This window comes from Macrobrachium rosenbergii, chromosome 19 (assembly GCF_040412425.1).
Source record: "Macrobrachium rosenbergii isolate ZJJX-2024 chromosome 19, ASM4041242v1, whole genome shotgun sequence".
Taxonomy (NCBI): domain Eukaryota; kingdom Metazoa; phylum Arthropoda; class Malacostraca; order Decapoda; family Palaemonidae; genus Macrobrachium; species Macrobrachium rosenbergii.
Window position 1 is genome coordinate 17,751,657 of NC_089759.1, and position 15,000 is coordinate 17,766,656.

The 15,000-nt window shown below is 37.3% G+C and overlaps 1 protein-coding gene across 4 annotated transcripts in view; it reads left to right on the top strand.

Moving 5' to 3' along the window:
• tn (tripartite motif containing protein thin) overlaps positions 1-15,000 on the top strand; it is a 128,222-nt gene that overhangs the window by 21,657 nt on the left and 91,565 nt on the right. Inside the window, exon 1 of one of the 4 annotated variants that reach the window (XR_010856089.1) lies at positions 1,625-1,823. The exons of 1 other annotated variant lie outside the window; for it this stretch is intronic. The gene's annotated coding sequence lies outside the window, so the exon portion shown is untranslated. Of the gene's footprint in view, positions 1-1,624; positions 1,824-9,096; positions 9,700-15,000 lie in introns of those variants that run through there. 2 more of the 4 variants (XM_067121102.1, XM_067121104.1) reach the window with 2 other exon arrangements.

A 15,000-nucleotide genomic window follows, 5' to 3' on the forward strand; every position in this document is an offset into this window, starting at 1 on the left:
TGTGAATCGATTCGTCACATTAATGTGACATAAACATGTATTATTAAGCAAACACAGACCTTTTATAATTTGGTAAAGCTGTAAATGTTTCCAGTCCAGATTCACGTTGACAGGTAGCAGTGTATTCAAGAATATATATGGGGAATATGGAAATTAAGAGGTCTGTGATGGCTTGATAGTGATAATAATAATAATAACATCTCTTAATTTTGGTAATTTCTATGCAAATGGTTGCAATTGCATGTGGACCTATAACAAGTCATTTTATAATAATAATAATAATAATAATAATAATAATAATAATAATAATAATAATAATAATAATAATAATAATACTGGAAACAACAACAAACACAGGTAATGACGGTAATAAAAAGTACTCATGAGAGTCTTTTCGACATCTGACCTTCAATTTTCTTCTTTTATCTACCGTTACCTGCCGCTTAAGCCTATCCGTCTTCCTTTCAGTGATACCTGTCACTCTCCACTCCTTTGATCTTTTATTCCTCACCGCCTACAAATTTCATCTCTCCATCTTCAAACATTTATCTCCCCATCTTATCGACGCATCAACCTTGACTTGATCACCTCGGCGTCGAAATAATCTCTTCTTCTCTTTCAGGATTTTGAAATGTCATGATTTCTTAGCATCTCATTAGAGAGGCTGTAATTCTCTTTTGAAGTAAGATCTCCTGTTGCCCTGGTTTTTGCTTTTTGTTGATTTGTCAGTATTATATGTTATATTTGTGTCTTTCTCCTTCGGTTTTGTTGTACTGCACTCACGTGCTGTCAGTTTTGTGGAAGATTGCTTTTCAAGTTAATGTTCCTTTTTGAATAGTAATGATAATACTCCATTTTCTGTGTCTGTTTTGCGCGTACTGTGAGTAAAGACGAAGGGAAATAATTAGGAAGAACTCACAAAAAAATTAGTCAAATCTCAGAGAGTTATATAATTATAACCGTTTGAAATTTTGGTAGTTCGTGGAATAGTATATTTCCCTATATTTCTGTCCTGCGATGGAGTTTTATTTTTTAAACTTGTTTTTAATAATTTTATCTAGTTAATATTTTTGCATCGACGTTTATATGTATTTTAACTCTCATATGGTACAGTTTTCTTTTTCTACCACTTTAAGAGGCACCTTAAGTTTCACTCTTCTCTGTCTGTTTGTCTGTCTTTTCCTTTTCTTCTTCTTCTTTTACAAACATCATCCTCAATTCCGTCAATTTTTCTGTAGCCGTTTAATTTCTTATTTCTCATCTTCCTCCGCCACAATCACACCATCACCGAAATATTAATCATCGGCTCTTTCCTTTTATCATCCTCCCTCCATCAGCTGACAGCTCTCAGACGCCCAGCCACCGCTGCCCATTCCACAGCATAACGATCACGCCCACGAGAAGGGCATTTCAACAGCCACAAGAGAATATTTATATATAGTCGCGTGCCCCATGTGGTGGAGAGGCCTCGGGCTTGGGATTCGTCGGCGGGTGTGGGCAGGGACTGGGGAGGTCGGGGGGCGAGAGATAGTGGGGTATGTGCCCCAGTCCTTCCAGTCTCCCCCCTGATATATACCACACCCATGGGGTACCCTCATGGCTCTCTTTGGCACCCTCGTGTCTTTGGGCGAGCTTCTTCCCTCCTACTGGCCCTGGCCTGAAGGCGCAGTCTATGGCATTAGTCCCGGCGTCGCTGGGCAAGAGTGGGCACACTAAAAGCCATTCTCTCGTGCCCACCTTCCCTCAGTGGCCGGTGCTCTAAGTGTGGGGGTTTTGCGTTTTATGTTAGTGATTTATTACATAGGTTTTACTTGGCGGATTTGGTAAGTATCGTCCATAGAAAACGGGGATCTAGACTGCATAGGACGCTCTTTTAATCTCTTTCTGATGTTTTCCCGGTAAACTGAGTGGTGATTGAAAATAAGCGAGGAGATTTGAATGGCAACACTGAGCAACAGGTTTTGAACGAGGATATGGTGATGATCCAGGTTTTACGAATCTCTTGCGATGGTTTTTCGGACCATCCTGTGTAATTCAAGTGTGAATTTACAAAATTATAACCACCAAAAAGAAATATTGAACTTGAAGCCTACTGTCCATTGGCATTGTAAAATGTGAAGTGCGTGTTGGTGCGTTTGTGTGTGCGTGATTGCAAGGAAGAAAGAGAGATTGAGAGAGTCAGAGAGGGAAAGGATTCTGGGACACTATTACGAAAAAATATTTAAGAATAATAATACGAAAAGTACTTCATTGTACTTAATACTTTTCAAAGCGAAATGTAAATTTTCTGAATTATTAATTTATTGTCTATTTAAATGCCGACTGATTTCAACATTCACAGTAACCACATACTACATGGGTACTACTTTGTCAGTTGCCACAAACTGAATTTAGGTCAGGGTTTTTCTTCCTTCAGGACGAATGAGTTAATTGGATTAAGTTAACTTAGGACACTACTTACGTTAGGAGTCATGTGCGTTATTTTGCAAAAAAATTTCCTTTGGTATATATATATATATATATATATATATATATATATATATATATATATATATATATATATATATATATATATATATGTAATTGTAATAGCCACAGTGCCATCTGAACTTTTTCGAATTCTTCGCGCTTTTTTGGATACGCTCGTCTCTTCAAAACCTTAAGAAATTATGATGTTCGGTGGCGGGAAACGAACCCGGGTCCCCTAATCACAACGAGGAACCACTGTCGACCTCGTTTCCTGCTACCGGAAATCATAATTTCTTCATATTTCTTGCACTTGGATCTTAAGGCTTTGTAGTGACAAGCGTATCCAAAAAAGCGCGAAGAATTCGAGAAGTTAAGAGAGCATTGTGGCTATTACAATTACACATATATATATATATATATATATATATATATATATATATATATATATATATATATATATATATATATATATATATATATATATATATATATATATATATATATATATATAATCGAAAGTATCAGCATTATATGATGGAATAATTCATATTCCATGAAAATCGGATTACGTTCCGTTGCCTTTCAGTATCTGAGACGATAAAAACTTTACACTCGGTACTTTTGGTAAATAGTTTCATTTCTGAGAATAAAACCAGTTCTCTTTGCAGACTGAAGTAATACATATGAATTAAAAGTGGTAACTGATAAAAAATAAAAAGGTCACTTTGCCATCCCTATTTATAGGGAATACATTTCAACCCATGACATAGCTTAGATTGAAGGTGGACGGAATCTGTAATAATAATAATGTCACGAAATAGAAAGAAAATTAACTTTAGCTAGTGTCAGTGACACCTCGTTAAAGTTAAAATTAACATGTGCTTGATTTCCTGACAAACGGTAATCAAATGTGCGAGTAAGCCAGAAGACGTTTTTCCCCTTAATCCAAACCACCTGTTTCCCATCTGTCATAATTAAGTTTTTTATTTTTATGGAGTCCGGAAAGACTTAAACCTCTCTCTCTCTCTCTCTGTCTCTCTCTCTCTCTCTCTCTCTCTCTCTCTCTCTCTCTCTCTCTCTCTCTCTCTCTCTCTCACGTATCTTCTGCTTGCATTTTAATACATTTTTATCTATCTATTAATATATTAATTTATTTTTTCTTTTTTAATAATTGTGATCTCTTTATGTTTTTCCCTTTACCCTCCTCTTTGGAAGCTTGAATTTTAAGTCAATGGCCCCCGTGGGCTTGGTGCATATAAATAGGTTTCATCTTGTGAATAATAATAATAATAATAATAATAATAATAATAATAATAATAATAATAATAATAATAATAATAATAATCTACTGAGATAAAGGAATGCCTCCAATCCTCCAAATTTCCCGAGATTCGTTTCCTGATTCGGACAAGAACGCTGTTTTTCGTTTCATTTCGTTTGAGATCGAGTGACATTAATTTCCTGCTTCATTTTCTGCCATCGCTCGCTGCTTCGGACGAGAACTGTGTTTCGATTCGTCCGGAGATCGTGAGATTCCCCGCCGGGTTTGAATTTCTTCACCTTCGTTTCCTGACTCGAACAAGAAAAGTGTCTTTGGAATCGCGGACTAAATTTAGCGAATGGCAGATTGGGTACATAGCTTTTTCTGGTCTGATGGGCCTGGTTGTTTCCGCGTCTCTGGCATAAGGTTATTAAGTATTTTATGCTAAAAGTATGTCGAGTTATAAGCTATGCCGTGGTACGGTATTTCTCGGTCGGATTGTGATACGTCTTAGGGATATTATTTATAGAGCTCAGTCTGTTCTCTCGCAGGTGATTTGCCATATTAGTAGACGGGTTGTGTCCCATGTATTTCCGGATGACATACCAGGGTGTATACATCCGTGTTCGTCCGTAAACAAAAACGTTCTTATTTAAGGGGACTGGTTTCCTATAACAGACTGGTCATTCCTGACTAAGTATGCGGGTGGAATTGTTAAATGTAATAAAGCGAAGTGTTTCTGCATTGATACTCACATTTGATTAAAATCGTTTTAGAATAAATGTACGTACATACCTACAGACATTTCGGTATAGATAAAATGTAGACGACTTTGGTTGTCACGGTCTAGTGTTAAAAAGACATAAGGTCGTTAACCTCCTCATCTCAAAAGATTGAGAACCGGAAAGGTGACACATCCTGGCGCCACCGAAGAGGTGTACGGTTATATATATATATATATATATATATATATATATATATATATATATATATATATATATATATAGGGTTAGCCTTCCGTTTCTCACAAGCCTTCCTGCATGGGGCTAGTAGCTCCATGCCTATCTAAACCTGATTGCGGTCCACAGTCGTCTAACTATCAGGTACAGCATTCTCTGTTAAGTCAACAGAGGCAACGAATTTTTAACGGAACCTTGTCTGTCCTCGCCCAGACTCGAACTTGGGACCTTTCTCTTGGTATGTTTGGTATATGAGAACATATATGTGATTGTTACTGGTATCAGAGGTTAATAAACCAAAATAGAATTCGTATTCTACTTATTTTAACAAGTTATGTAACAGTATTCCCCCCGTTGTATTCCTTGCTGTCCAGAGCACCACGCGGATGTTTCCCCTTCAATACCCGAGTCTCTGTAGCAAGCGTAGCCAGAATCTCTTGGCGCCAGACGTATTGATTATAATTAGAAATAATGACTGATTGTCAGGGAAAGCGAGCCACCTCCCGTTGCGGGAGAGGATAGGACGCTAATCGCGAATCCATCGCATATTTGGGGTATGACTGATCCGGTTAGGCTGTCAAAATAGTGTCCTTTTTTTTCTTTTACCCAATACTCCTTCTCACTTTCGTTTTCTTAATATTCATTTCCTTTTCATCTCACTGTTATCAAGATTCTGCTTCTTTCCATATTTCTTCATATTGGTCTTTATGTCATTATTATTATTATTATTATTATTATTATTATTATTATTATTATTATTATTATTAGAGATAATCTGCTTTCGTTTTTCCTCTTCTTCCCTATACTCTTATTCTTAAGTTTCTTGTATGTATTCTGTGAATTCTGTTCTTTATTAGCCACCCACCACCTTTTTACGTAGTTGTTCAGCTGTTTACATTTCTTCTCCTACCTCGTCTTTTGAAGATTTCCTAGCCAATGATTTCCGAGCCAAAGGTTTCCGAACCACGCTGACAGTGACGGAGCAACGCTCCGCCGAAAACAAATGAAGTGCGAATTACGAGTCGACAAAGAAGATGCATGTAGATGGAGCTGGCGCTGGTCTAAACATCCCTGGCGTTCAGGGCCAGATCTTATATTCCTCGGTAACTGATCGATAACTTGATGAATGAGGAGTGTATGAGATAATTCTTGCAACTTTATGATAGGTCGGAAAGGTAATCAGTAAATTACAAGCGCCCGATCGTGTAAATCTCATCGATCGGTTGCTAATTTGGTGAAATATACTTTTTGTCAATGAGACTACATCAAACGGATCTTGAAAATCCTATGGAGTGAGAGATCACTTGATGAGAATTATGATTCGTGAATGAGGTGGCCAACGATGCTGATCAGTATTTTCGTTGAGTTGTTAGACAGTCAGTGAGAGCACATTTGAAAAAGCACTCATAAATCTCATTAACTGATCGTCAGTTTGATGAGATGTGAGATCGGTGAATGGCACTGGGAGGAGGAGGAGGAGGAGGAGGAGGAGGAGGAGGAGGAGGAGGAGGAGGAGGAGGAGGAGGAGGAGGAGGAGGAGGAGGAGGAGGAGGTACGCTTTCACTCTAAATTGAAAAAAAAGATGAATTCAGAGTATCATCATAATAGAGATCACTCATGATGGTGTCGTGCAATTGGAACGTCAAAAAGTTCAAGCGAAGATGCAGTGCATTACTACCCTGACACTATTCTCGTTGCATTTTAATACATTTTTTATCTATTGACTAATTTACTAATTTATTTTTAATATTTTAATAAGTGAGCTATCTTCTTTCTGAATTTCCCTTTACCCCCTCTTGCTTTTTCCTAATGAACATCATATTCTTTGGAAGCTTGAATTTCAAGTCAATGGCCCCTGTGGGCTTGTTCCTTATGAATAGAGTTCATAATAATAATAACAATAATATAGAATTCCGGGATGAGATTGCTTGCCTCTTGCCCATATTTCCACGGATGCTCACGAGGATTTATGTGCGCTTGTTGGTGGTCACATTGTTCAGTTGACGGGATTAGCTAAATAACCGCACAATGAACTCTGGTGAAATTCAGTTGTCTACATAAATTGCTGAGAACAGCCGTAATAAAATATAACTAAACAGGTGGTCTTTGCTCTCTGGGTGTCTATTCTTAAGAAGGCGACACTTCTCTGAAAATTGGTCGTTAACAGGAGATTTTATTACAACAGAATATATGATGCGAACTGTGAGCGCCTTGGAATGTTTATTCTCTCGTTAAGAAGATGAGTTAGAGATGAACTTTCAAATAACGTAAACAAGTGGTTTTTGAGTAATATTTTCTTGGGGGTCAGTAAATTGTAATACGAGAAACACTGTGGGGAGAGAGAGAGAGAGAGAGAGAGAGAGAGAGAGAGAGAGAGAGAGAGAGAGAGAAGCTGACATACCATCCTTTAATATACAGGTATTTTCGTGCTTGTCTCATTCACTACAAATGAAAACCAGTGCGAATTTCAAAACAACGCCTCGTACCTTAAACAGCGCACGTCGCCCACGCATGAGAAAGAAGCACAAAGGAACCAAGAAGAAAGACAAAGAAGAACTACATTGGAAAAGAAAAACAGAAAAATAAGGGAATGAAATAAATGCTGCATTTCCAACATTCGCTTTAATTCTGGTCTTTCGTTGTCAAAGAACACTCGCTAAGAGAACGAACAAATTTAGTTCCAATGTTCGCCCAAATTCTAATGTGTCTCTGTCACCGAAGAGAGAGAGAGAGAGAGAGAGAGGGAGGGAGGGGGGGAGCTAGGGGACGAAAAATTATCTTTGGGAAATAAGCATGGAACGCGTGGTGAACCTGGGCGTATGTTGAGTTCGATTCGGCTAATTTAAGAATCAGGTGTTGATCTAATTAGTGCAAGTGATCTGAGGTGACCGTACTTCAAGTGTCCCAAAATCAAGAAGAATAGGTAGGTTTTTGGCTTCTTCATCTACCTATTTATGTACACATTTTCTACCGGTACAATAAGTATTGCGCATCACCCCTTGGTTTATATATATATTTATATATTTATTTATATATTTGTTTATTTATTTATTTGTGAATGTTTTCTTCATGTGGCTGGGCATCTATACGTGGAAGGAACCTCCATTATGTTTTACTTAGTGGCCATTCATGTAAAGCAAGATGAAACTTAACTCTCATGACGAACTGAAAGCCTGTCTACCCACTGATTGCATATTTTGTACTTTTACAAAAAATATCTCCTTAAAATAGAAGAATGAATGTAAATACTCACATTAATGCTTTCATGAGGTTGTCAGATCCCCGCTAATTTGAAAAGAGAAGATTGTATTTGACTGGAAACTAAAAGATTGAGAAGATAAAGGATCTTCCTGTTATTCATTAATGCCAGCTGGACCAGTCCGTGCGTGTAAAAGTTAGGTGAATTGAATAAAATTAATTTTAAGGGAAACCTAATAGTGAAAAATGCAATGAATACACTATTTAAATTTCTCAAATTTGTTACCTGAAAAAAAGATACTTTGTAAGAAAACAATTACAGAGCTGAAGTAAACGAATTTTTAAACGCTACAAATAAAGTTTAAGCTCACAATTAAAGTTCACGAAACGACGTTAAAAACACCTAGAAAAATGTCGTCTTTTTCTCAAACTAATTTAATTTTAATCCACTTCCAAGGTCATTCGAAGTCCAGGAAAATTCAGTGTAGATGTAACGGTAGATACCTGTTTAATTTCAATTAAACTAACAGGCAGTAAACGTTGCTAGCAGGGACAGTGATGCTGAGAGAGAGAGAGAGAGAGAGAGAGAGAGAGAGAGAGAGAGAGAGAGAGAGAGAGTTAAACACCAGTAGATTCTCTATAATTGAGAGGAATTCGAAGTTATAAGACCTTAAATCCTCGCTTCCGAAACGACCAGTCTTCCAACGCACTGATCGTGTCACGGCGGGTTTTAGAATAAGTGGTTTATGTCTTCTGCAGCTGCGGGAGCCTTCTTTCTGCAGTCGCAAGAAGGGGTGCTTCCAAGGTGGGAGGATGGCTTAGAGATTTTTTCAGAGAGGGAGGAGGGGGAGACATCCTCCTCTTCCTCCTCCTCCTCCTTCTCTTCCTCTTCCCCCTCCTCTTCCTACTTTTTCTCCTCCTCGTCCTCCTCACGCTATTTCGTCACTTCTGCCAAGAATTTCCAAAGGAAAAATTTCGTCCGGGCAATCCGAGATTATATATTGTCAGTAATTGGCCATAATGAATGTTGCTTGAACCTACCCCTGACAATAAGTGGGGCTCCCGCGCTGTAGTTCGCTTTTAGAATCGGATGTACAGCCTAGTTAATGGTGCGAGAAATCTGCTTTCACGCGCGAACTTTCAAGCAACCATTTTCCTCCAAAGAAAAACGAGGACGAGGAATAAAGACCAGACAGAACAGCTTGCAAAGTTCCCTGAAGGAGTCCACCTGGCTCAGGGAGAGGTTAGTGACGGAGGGAGGCTGACAATGACATACCCAAAGTAGCGCCCCGGAGTCTGTCTCATTTGCGCGAGAAGAAGTTGAAAAACGACGCGGCTCTTGCGGCGGCTGTGGTCGAAATTTTAAGTGGGTAGTTGAAAGATGTGTGAAACGGCAGATAAAAAGAAAAAGGAAGAGTAGAAAGGTGTAAGTAATTAAAAGCAATGGTTTGACGGGAGGACGAAGAAGGCATAAACACCGCACTTGGAATTTTAGATTGCATATCTTTGAAATCAAGTTCTGAAGGTTTTGTCACCAAACCAACTCTAGCAGCTAATATGACAGAAATACGGTCAGTTATTTTGCGTATTTTCGGATGCCTACTTAATTGTCCAAAAGGATGGTTTTAAAACATTCAAAAGCTATTCACAGTTAAAATCAAGTCATAGCAACTCCGAAAAGAATGATGGCAGCCCTGCATAGTTTTGACAGGAACGTAAACAACTTTCAGCAAGATGCAACGAAGCATACCTTTGCTAACAAGAACTGAAAATGCCAAGGATATTCATGCGCACCGCCCTTCCGATTCACAGGTACAAATGGCATATCTGAGAAAATTAACCAAAATGTCAGCAGTTTTCAAACACAAAAGCAAAACTCATTCTGGGAGACGCTGCAGATGGTTATCGGGATGGCTCTTTATATCATTCTAAATGTAAAATTAGCATAATAGCCGCTTTGTTATGCAGTGGGAGATTTTTTTTTTTTTTAGAGAAATGAAGTTTTGAAAAATATACGCCATCCCGGGATTTCGTAATTCTATTTACTAAGCAACAGAAAAGTTATAAAAAAGGTATCCTACAATTACCTAGGTTGAATAAAAAATTAATATTAATGGAATTGAAATATTAAGTAAGGTTATTGATGAACAGAAGGTTATAATGACGGAAGTAAGTTAGATATGTAATTAATTATGGAGAATGATGAATGGAAGTTATATAAGATGTATTAGCTATTGATATGGTAATGTTTAAAAGGTAATATTAGTGATATAGTGATGTTTAAAAGGTAGTCTTAGTGATATAGTGATGTTTAAAAGGTAGTTTTAGTGATATAGTGATATTTAAAAGGTATTAGTGATACAGTGATATTTAAAAGGTAGTTTTATTGATATAGTGATGTTTAAAAGGTAGTATTAGGGAGATAGTGATGTTTAAAAGGTAGTATTAGTGAAGTAGTGATGTTTAAAAGGTAGTATTAGTGATACAGTGATGTTTAAAAGGTAGTATTAGTGATATAGTGATGTATAAAAAGTAGTTTTAGTGATATAGTGATATTTAAAAGGAAGTATTAGTGATATAGTGATGTTTAAAATATAGTTTTAGTAATACAGTGATGTTTAAAAGGTACTTTTAGTGGTAAAGTGATGTTTAAAAGGTAGTTTCAATGATACAGTGATGTTTAAAAGGTAGTTTAGTGATACAGTGATGTTTAAAAGGTAGTTTAGTGATACAGTGATGTTTAAAAGATAGTATTAGTGATGCAGTGATGTTTAAAAGTTAGTATTATGATATATTTAAAAGGTAGTTTTAGTGATACAGTGCTGTTTAAAAGGTAGTGTTAGTGACAGTGATGTTTAAAAGGTAGTTTTAGTGATATAGTGGTGTTTAAAAGATAGTTTGATTGACATAGTGATATTTAAAAGGTAGCTTTAGTGATACAGTGATGTTTAAAATGTAGTTTTAGTAATATAGTGATGTTTAAAAGGTAGTGTGAATTTACGTTGGATTCGGTAAATGATTTACTGCAGTGGCCTAGCAGAGGAGCAAGGGCTATGAATTCCGTTCCCAATAACTTAAGTCTAGTTCTGAGCTCGAATAAAATCTCAAGGATTCTTGCAAGCGGCCTCTTTAGGGCCAATTAGATAGCGTCAGTCTTAGCAAATTATTCGGGTAAAATAATATGTGGCAGAAATCAAATTTTCAAAACGAAGACAAACGTTGTTGGGGAATTGAGCGAACACCTTCTTTTATATGATGTCAAAATGATCATCAGTCTTCACGAAATATTTTAAACCTGATTTCGTCTTCTCCAGTGAGGGCACGCCCATGTGTTAAATATTACCACTCCCCGTAGCTAATTATGAAAAGAATCCGAATGAATGAAAGGGAACCTCGTTTAGGCCAATGTGCCGCCACTGGCTCCTCTTAAGAAAGAGTGTATTTTTATTATATTTTTGAGCCTTAATTTGTTCCAGTCATTTCTAATGCTGTTATGGTCTACTTTATGGACGGCTGTAATTTTTGTATGTAGTGATTGCATATGGCTAAAATGGAGTGGAAGTGGATGTTAACGACCCGGAAATATGGTCGAAATATGCCCAATGATAGTGGTGATTTTTGAAAAGGGTAACGCATTTTTTGGAAAAAAATGAGAAAAAAAATTTTTTTGAGAAAAAGTTTAATGTACGTCTATTTGAATAAGTGTTCAGAGTCCGCTTCATGTATTTCTAAACAATTGTAAGGCACATTTGAAAGGTGATAAATGAATTATAATTCTTATTACCCTCATAAAATGGTGAAATATTTCAAAGTAATTATAAAAAGATAATCCTCCCCAGACGCCTCAGCGTCACAGTCGTGAATAAGTGTTCAGAGTCCGCTTCATGTATTTCGAAACAATTGTAAGGCACATTTGAAAGGTGATAAATGAATTATAATTCTTATTACCCTCATAAAATGGTGAAATATTTCAAAGTAATTATAAAAAGATAATCCTCCCCAGACGCCTCAGCGTCACAGTCGTAGGCGCCAATGCAGCGCTGAAGTGTTGCCAAGTCTGAGTTTTTTTTTCCCCCCGAAGCGTGTAGACTCCGCGACATAAAACGCTGTTAAATAGGTGAGAAAACTTATTCTTCAAAACAGCTGTCGTCCGAGAAATTTCACTTTATTTCGAGTATGATGAAAGAGACGTGATGCCTGAGGTATGGATTAGCAATGAAAGAAATAATGAGAGATTCGGTCTGTGGAATGCCTCGGTGTTCTGGCAACACTGTTTGACTGAAATAGTCTACTAAGCCATGGCCTTCGTCAGCCAACGCCCCCCTTCCCCTCCTCTCTCTCTCTCTCTCTCTCTCTCTCTCTCTCTCTCTCTCATAAAAAGAGGGAATACTACTCTTGTTTTTATTTTTTTTTATAAGCAAGCCTGTGGAGTACAAGCTTAAAATATTCAATTCTTTAACTCGTCTAGCAACCGTTCCAGTGTTCCAATCCGTGATATTCTTTTCCTGTCTCTGTTTTCCCGACTTTCTTAGCCATGGTTATTTTGTTTTCTTTGGACCTTGACAGGAGAATGGCTCTAGGCTGCACATTTTCTTGGCCTTTGCTGTTTAAAAAAATTAGGATGCATAAATTCCTTGTGGAGCGAAGTGTACCAAGTGACCTATCGTGGCAGGTTGGATATCGAAGTGGATTCTGAACCAGGTTTCGTCGGTTCGAGTCTTCCCAAGGCCGAGAAAAAAGTTTCAGGTAGCAGACTTACGATGTGTCTCTTCCTGCACTGGGCAGATAAGAGCGGTCGTGAGGCATGCAACCTCACCTCTTGTGTTAAAGATAAAAACGGCTTTTGCACAAGAACAAACATTTTAAATGCCCATCAGAGATTATTATTACCGTGACTATTAAAAAGGAAAACTCACAAAGAAATGACAAGTTGTTTTAGATATGCGAATGAGAACAGGGAACACGTGTCTGGCTTAGTCAGTAAAGCCTAAAAGTCACTTAGAAGTTTAAATAAACATTACGTTTACAGACCCGAGAAACGTTAATATTGAACTCGTAGGCGTGCCATATTCTTGGAGACGGTGTGAATACTCAGGTATTCTTGCTTAGAATAAGGTAGGCTATGCGAAGGTACACTGAAATTATTGTTGTGTATTTCAATTTACGGGGTTTTCCGTAACAATGAGAGATAAAATCAGACTGCTGTCATTACCACCTTCATACTTTTACTGCTGAATTGAAGATGAATCTCATGTGCAGAGCACTTCTACAGTATTAGCGACTTCATACACTTACTCAAAATGACCACCAGGTCTTTTAACTCCCTTACACATGCCACAACAGCTGTGTAGCATTTTCTAGGCCTTCCTCACATTCCTCCTCCAAACGCTATCACCAACCGACGGTTTTCCATTCTCTCCACGTGACCAGATCACCATAATACACGTCATCCAGGCAAACCCTTTCGCCCCATATTTCACCCTTTCAACCCCATTACTCCACATACACATTACATATGCCATTAATGTCTTATTATTGTCCCACTCAGCCATCTAAACAAAACCTTCCACTCTCCGTGCGCGAAATTCCCAGCCATACTTTTGGCACGCCTCTCCTTTGACCAACTCGGTATCAATCAGCGACTGCAACACACGGCCTTCGGGGGTCCAACGCTTTTTAGAATTCTTCGAGTAACGCTGAAAACTCGTGGGACAGAATTAGTTGTCCGCATCGCCCTCTATTATTGCATATTTTCTTAAAGGAATTATTGGGTTATTTTTCGCCACACTTATATGTTGGAACTTAGGAGCGTTTAATGTTGAAGTGTAGATTTTTTTGCGACCTTAAATTCCACATCAAATTGTGCAGTTCGGTGATCACTTTGACAATGGATGAATTTACTTGAAATACGTATTGCTCTGCGTTATTGTTCGGTGTAAAATTGCATGATAATATGGGAATAATTAGTGTGATTATAAATAAAAAAATTTTTTTATGCAGACTTCATGCTATGCAATAAATATTTTATAATTTACTATTCATCGCCAGTTGAATAAGTTATGAAGTTTTTTTTTATTAAATATTGCGAGATGATGTTAATTTTCAACTTTAAAATCTTTAAAAAGAAACAATATATAACTGCTACTGGTTCAAAATAACAGTTGTCTCAGCCAGTAGATATTTTCATGAACTATAATTAAAGGAACAAGGAAATTATTTTCCAATTTTGCACAGAAAAACTCTAACCAAGATTTATTCTCAAGGAAACAACACTATAACTCAAAAAAAAAAAAAAAAAAAAACCATTTAACCGGGACAAAAGGTCTCGAGGAGGAAAACATACCGGTTGCAAATTGCTCGTGTTCCATTCCTGTCTAGGCAAGATTGATGCCGTCTTTAGTGGCCACAAATTTTCCGCAAATCCTCGGAGATCTGTACATAAAAGCTACTGGTCCAATAAGCGTGAAGCCCCTATTACAATTCGGGGAAATGTACTGCAGGAAATAATGGTTTTGTGTATTTTCTATCGAGGAATGTTGGAAAAGGAATGTTGGACGAGTGGTTTCGTTGTTTTATTTGTCTTTAGAATCTCTTTTATTATTTTATTTTTTTTCGGTTTTTAAACGTGGCGTTCATTGACGCATTTTTATCGTCCGGTCGAGTAAAATGTATAGTACGAAGTGGGCGAAATTTGCTCAGTGTTTACAACTGCGTTCTTTTTTTCGGTGTTTTATGTTACCTGTTTTAGCGATCCGTTTTGTTGCATTATTTGAGATGTCAAACATTGGGTAAGTGGGCCGAAGATTCATGTACACAACTCAGCCTTTCATTAGTTTTCTTTCAGTGCTAGGTCACAACGAAGACCAGCATTAATTAAAGAAAAACAATAGTTAAAGACGACTTTAGTTTACATTTAAAGAAAGACATCTAATCTAGACTATCTAAACATTTAAGCAAAACTAATTTAGATAATCAAGTAAACCAAACTTCGACATTTATCAAGGTAGGAGACAAAATTGCTGGCAGGTCATCAGTAAATAAAGTTGCTGGTTTAATATATAATTCATAGCGACATTAATTGCTTAGAAGGATGTCATTCTTCAAAAAGCGTGC